The sequence below is a fragment of the Hakea prostrata genome, chromosome 9 (assembly GCF_041222555.1).
Source record: "Hakea prostrata isolate BN-2017 chromosome 9, UWA_Hpros_2, whole genome shotgun sequence".
Classification (NCBI taxonomy): domain Eukaryota; kingdom Viridiplantae; phylum Streptophyta; class Magnoliopsida; order Proteales; family Proteaceae; genus Hakea; species Hakea prostrata.
The window spans coordinates 17,113,431-17,119,718 of record NC_142608.1 but is presented as its reverse complement, the minus strand read 5'-3'; the positions used below and the strand labels follow the sequence as shown (position 1 = coordinate 17,119,718).

The window sequence follows — 6,288 nt, the reverse complement described above, 5'->3', positions numbered from 1 at the left end:
GATTTCTTCTTCAAGTCCAAATAATCCAATTAAATCAATACTAGAAGATGAAGAAGATGATACTCCCTGAAAATGTTGTTTGGTTTCCTTCCTCAATCTGTGGGCTGTTTTCTCAATCTTAGGATCAAATTGAAGTTCACCTGTACGAGTGGATCGAGGCATAAAAAACAACCAAGAGATTAAGGAAAAAAAATAAAAATAAAATAAAACAAAGCAAAAGGAATAAATCTAAAAGAACCAATCCCCGGCAACGGCGCCAAAATTTGATGGGTGTCTAATCCACCAAAGATAATCCTTCTCTCAACTGAATTTGTATTAGTAGTGAGTAGGGTCAAATCCACAGAGATTGGTGAAGATTTATTCTTTGATAAAAATTGGGGAGTTTTGAATCAACAAATTAAATAAAAATAAACGAATGCAGTAGTTATCAAGAAAATTAGAATAATAAAAACTTTCGATCAAGATTCAACTTCATAATTGATTCTCTCAATTGATCTTTGACTTAAAAAATAAAAACTTTAATTTCGGGTAAATTGGTTATGGTCATTGAGGATCAATCCTCTAACGACCAATCTTTCCCTACTTTATTGATAACCTTCGGATCTGTCCTTTGAGTTATTCCCTAATTAATAAACATAAAATTCGGATCTGTCCTTTGAATTATGTCTATTAATCGCATAAACAATTGAAAGACCCAATCCCCAGTCAATAAATCCGGAAAAGTCTTGTTTATTTAAACTAGGATATACATTCTCATAGCAAACTCTCCAGGGCATTGATTACCCAATCGAGAATGTTATTTGTCACTATATAAGAATAATAAATAATTATTCTAATTGACTAAGTATTGTATTAATCATAAAACAACAGACCTCTTGTCTAAGGATTAATACAATAACATAATAAATATGGAAAACACATAAATACCTGAGAATTAAAGAAAACTAATAATCCGAAGTCTCACAATTGGCGAAAATCAAACTTCCATTAATCTTGATCGAAAGCTAGAATTTGTTGGACATGGAAAAGAAAAACAAAGAAATGAAAATAGAAAATATTGTGCCGTTCTTCCTCAGAACTGTGGCTTCCTCTTGTTGTAGCTTGTGTGTGTTCTCCAATCTCTGAAAATGTCGTTCCTTCTTATAGAGGATTCCTGCCAATTATGCATTCTTTTCAATTCTGTTATTTCCATCATTCGCTTTGGCAATGCAATTCTTCCCAATTCAGTTGTTTCCTTTCTTCATCATTGCCAATGCAATGGTTTCCAATTTAGTCACTTTCCAATTCAGCTTCTTCCTTAGATGTCTGACCGCAAGAGAGAACGAAATATTTGCTTGTTGAATTAAGACTTTTTACAAAAATCCTTCTGATTTGGGCAAGATCAAACATCTAGCTTTGGACATAATCAAATCTTTCATCTTAATTTGTGTGTGATTCTTTGATTTGATTTAAAAATGTGCCAATATGGTTCTAACCATTCTTTTTATAGATTTGATATCCAAATGCTATAATCTGTCCATATTCAAATAAAACAACCAATTAGTCTCATTAAAATACAAAGGATTTAATATAATATTAATGTAATAAAATGACCTATCAACACACAAGAATTTTACGTGGTTCACTAACCCGAAATAATCAAGATTAGCTACATCCACGGGGAGATTTCACTATTTTATTCTTCAAAATAGTACAAGATTTGAGTGTGATACAATGTTACCTCAACCGGTCACATAACCCCTCAAACCTCCTTAAAATACCCTTCCACCTTAAGCTCTTGAAGAAAACCCTTCAATCCAAACTCAAGCTTTGATAGAGTTGCAATGGAGAGAATACAAGAGAGAAGAGAACCCTTTTCTTACAAAACCACAAGAAGAAGAAGACTCACTAAAGCTAATCCCGTTTTTGGACAAAACCCACTTTAGAAGTCACTAGAAACTCACATTTTCTCACCCCATTTACCTCTCCTAATGCCCTCTTAATGGTACCAAACACCTACCCATGTTTAATACTAAGTGGGACCCACCAAATTCAAAATTTGAACTCAAACAAAAATGATAAGGTGATTTTCATCACTAAACCCAACAGACAAAGCCATTCTGCAAAGCTGCTGTTACCAAGGAAGAAAAGTTTTACCAGGACCTACAATGTAAGAAGAAGATAATCAAGAACACAAATGTAACTTTTAGAGAGAGAAATCAAGAAGTAATAAAGGAAGCAACCACTCACAAAGATAAACTATTACGTATTGAATAGACAAAGCAAAAACAAGAGAGTTAAAATGAGAGAAATAGGTTACCAAAAAAAGAAAAAAAAATGAGAGAAATAAGTTAAAACCTCCAAAACCGCAAATCTGGGGAATGACTAATGAAGTAGAGAATGAAGCCTCAAAATGGCTTAGAAGGATGTGCTGTTCCAAAACAGTGGAGAAATATAGAAGATTTACCGGTTACTCTATTTTAAGGTGGTCATAGCTCATACGTCCATGGATCTGGAAGTGTGTCCTAGGTTCCTAGGCTGGACAACAATAAAGATAATTAAACCCATCTTTTTAACAATGCTTCGAGTCAGCAACCCAACGGGTCATAAATTATTCGGATCTACACGTGTCATCAATTAACTGGTTCAATGTGTGCCACGACGAACCACATTCTTCCACGGCATTCCTAGCAGCTTCCCTTACTACCTGCACCTTCCTCCTCACCTCTTCTCCCTTCTCTCCTTGCATCAACTCTTTCACCATCTTCTCCACTATCTCTCCACCCACAAACCCACGAACCGACCCGTTACTTGCCAAAATCCTCAACCCCACGCCCAGCTCCTCCGCCACCATTCTCGCATTCAGGTGCTGCTCCGCCATCATAGGCCACGCCAACATCGGAACCCCAGCACATACACTCTCCATCGCCGAGTTCCAACCGCAATGACTCAGAAAACCCTTCACGCTCTCGTGGTTCAGTATCTCCACCTGGTCCACCCAGTCTCTCACCACCAATCCTCTCCCTTTCACCTTCTCCTCCAAATCACCCATCCCTTCTTTGCTTTTCGATCTCACCACCCACAAAAAACTCACTTCCGATCGCTCCAACCCGACTGCAATCTCTCTCAGCTGCTCCTCCGTGATCTGAGCCTGGGAACCAAACGCTACATACAGAACCGACCGGCCCTCGACCGATTTCTGGTCCAACCATTTGATCCATTCGGCTTTGGGTTTGGATTCGGGTTCCTGTTCCTGTTTTGCCTCCATCAAGCAAAGGGGTCCCACACACCAGGCCTTAGGACCGAACTCACGGTTCCAGTAGTCCAAGAAGACAGGCTCGAGCTCGTAGAAGCTATTTACCACCATACCTTTGCTTCTGGACGTAGCTATGGCGGTTTCCACCAGAAATTCCATCTGTGGACCATTTGGTTCTGATCCATTCACGGTCGGCTCAAAATCGTTTAAGGTGAGAGTGATCCACGGGAAGCCAGGCACCGTGAAGGGCTCATCCAAGCCGAGTTTCACCAAATCGGAACTATTCAGTACGAAGACTCGGCAGAGAGTCATGACATAGTTGTTCATGCCGTAAAAAACGAGTCTTGGAATGGAGAATTTCTCTGCAGATTTCTGAGTCCAGTATAAGAAACCGTCAGAGATTATACAGTCGATGCCGGCGGAGGTAGCAGAGAGCTTGGTGAGGGCATTTTCGAAGTCTGGTTGCATCAGTTGGGTGGCTCTGACGAAAGGGATGAAGAGAGACATGGAAGGAAACTGATCTGTGCTCTCGATACCTGGTGGGAGCTCGGGAATATGTGAAGGAAATTTGAGTTCGATTATTGAGATGGTGGGTTGTGAATCGGGTAGGAGACTGACGGATGAAACGAGAATTTTGGTGAGTGGTGAAGATGGTAATGGTGATGCCGCGGCGGAGGAGGAGGAGCCGGCGAGCGAGGTGAAGCAGAGGAATCGTATGGCCTTTTGACATGAAAGGGAACAGCACTACATGGAGAGACGACTTAGAAACCATCTTCTCTTTCTTCTTCTTCTCTTCTGCTGTTCCTTCCTTTCGAGTCTCTTCTCTTCTCTTCTCTACTTGTCTGCCTTGCTGTATATATAGTCAACATTTCAACTTAACGTTCTTGCTTATAGGGCCCACCGGGGGATAATATCGTTTAATCGCCAATGGTATGGAATTTTGTCATCTATTTACGGAAGAAAAAAAAAAGTAAAGAAAAATTAGTTGATTAGGTATAATTAGATTTATTTCAATTAATGAAAACAAAAAGTTTTAAAATGGGTTTTACAAAACTAATCACTAGCTGTAAGATTCAAGCCTTGTAATGAAGAGGTTGTAGGTTTGACTATGAGCCGTCTCTCTGAATGTAATCATTGTACATGCAACATTTCTTATCTCATCCATAATGATTTTTTACTTTCTTTTATAAGATTTCATCATTCTTTCAGGTTTTCAATTTCTTTAAAAGTCAATAGAAAAGAAGTAAAACGGTGAAAAAAAAAAAGAAGTTTTGTAACCTCAAACTTTAAACAGAAATAATGAGTGTCTATTTTGTTATCATAAATCTAATTGTAACTAATAAAGTAATTTTCCTCCAAATAAAAGTTCCTCATTTGCTTTGGTGAGCATATACGTAAACAGTGAGGTGTAAAGCTTTTGTCGATATTTATTTTATTTGTGGTGAGGTGGGTTCGATTCTTTTCTGGTTTAAAGCAAGGTAGGCTTGACGGTGAATCTGTGATAAATGCTCTAGTCTTTTCTATTTGACAGCCATGTAGTGCTATTGGTACACGCCTCAAAAAACATCCGAAAGGTGTCTTTTCATCAGATATTTGGAAGGGAGTGTTACCTTGAATATTGAAAATTTTGAATCTCCCGAACTGCCGACATTCATTAACTGATGGTATAGGATTAGATGGTGATATGGAGGAAATATGATCGAACCTGGTTCGTATTCGGTTTGACCCTCGACCCTAGTCGAGACGGAGGGAATCGACTCGCTTCCGAGCGAGCCAGGTCCAGAAAATAGCTTGCTGAGGAAGAAAACTAAATCGGCAACAGGCACGCCCTAATCCGACTTATGGATTAGGTTAATTACCCTAATGATGGCAGACACAACTTGGCGGCTGTCACTTATCATTATTAAAGGGATAATCATTGAATAACCGTGAGGTTATCTCAGGAGTCCTCTACTAGTTCAAACTAGTAGAAGTCTATCGCTCAATGGATCTAACTGTTAGGATCCAACGACTATCCGAAGAAGGCTCAAATGAATCCAACGAAGAAGATTTGAAGGTACACTCAATATAAACCTTACTCACCTACGAGGTGAGGGGACTCAGATCCATACACACACTGGTAGACGTAAACTATCAGGGGCTTACGATCTTGATCACTTTCCCAGTTTTTCATTCCTTAGCTTTGTGTGTCTAACAGAGCTGTTTGTGATTAAGTTCATTAACTGACTTAGCCTTCGGAGGTGGACTCCCGACCCTAGCGGTCGGGCCACATCTGACGCTTTCGTTTTGCAGGTCATCACAAGGAGATCTAAGGGCTGAGCAGATTTTGGACGCATAATTTGGCGCCGTCTGTGGGAAAGTCTTATAAAGCTATGGTGACTAGATTGGCGGAAGCTGCAGTAGCCGCTGCACAACGTGATGCTGGTGTTCAAATTCCTAGAGAGAATAATTCAGATATTCCCCAAGGAAGTCTACCACCTCTTGAGGTAGATGGTGGTCAAGGAGGACATGATCCTCCGGGGACATTTCAAGATCAATTGAATCAGGTAAAGATTCAACTTTTTGAGGTGAGTCAAGCACTCCGCGTGTAATATCCAGCCCTATTCTAACCTTGACCCTGACTCGGATCCACTATTGTATTCAGGTCCGAGGACCCGAAGTAGTGGAAGAAGAGATTTATGGACCATTCTGATTGATGATCTTGATTCGGAGACCGAGCCCATGGACATTGACAATGATACCCCTTGCTTAAATACATTGTCAGTGTTTAAGGAAAGTCTGCGCATCGGAGAAGATTAATATGGTTGATGTACCAAATGACCTCCTGTGCACAATCCGAAGGTATTCCCCGAAACTAGACTTCTTGATTGAATTGTGGAAGAAAACCTTACTCAATTTGACCTTGTATAGCCTTTCAAATCCCTACTTGAAGTTGCTGTTCTAAACCTGAGTTTTCTGCTGAAAACATTTTGGTCGATACCATCGACCAAGGACCATCGACCAAAATGTCCCAGTCTGCCAAGTTAATGATTCCATGGAATATTCCTTTTCTA

At 39.7% G+C, this 6,288-nt stretch overlaps 1 pseudogene; it reads right to left on the bottom strand.

The window, feature by feature from the left end:
* Positions 1–2,319: 2,319 nt before the first annotated feature.
* Positions 2,320–4,045, bottom strand: LOC149004875 (UDP-glycosyltransferase 90A1 pseudogene; annotated as a pseudogene).
* Between the last annotated feature and the right edge of the window lie 2,243 nt (positions 4,046–6,288).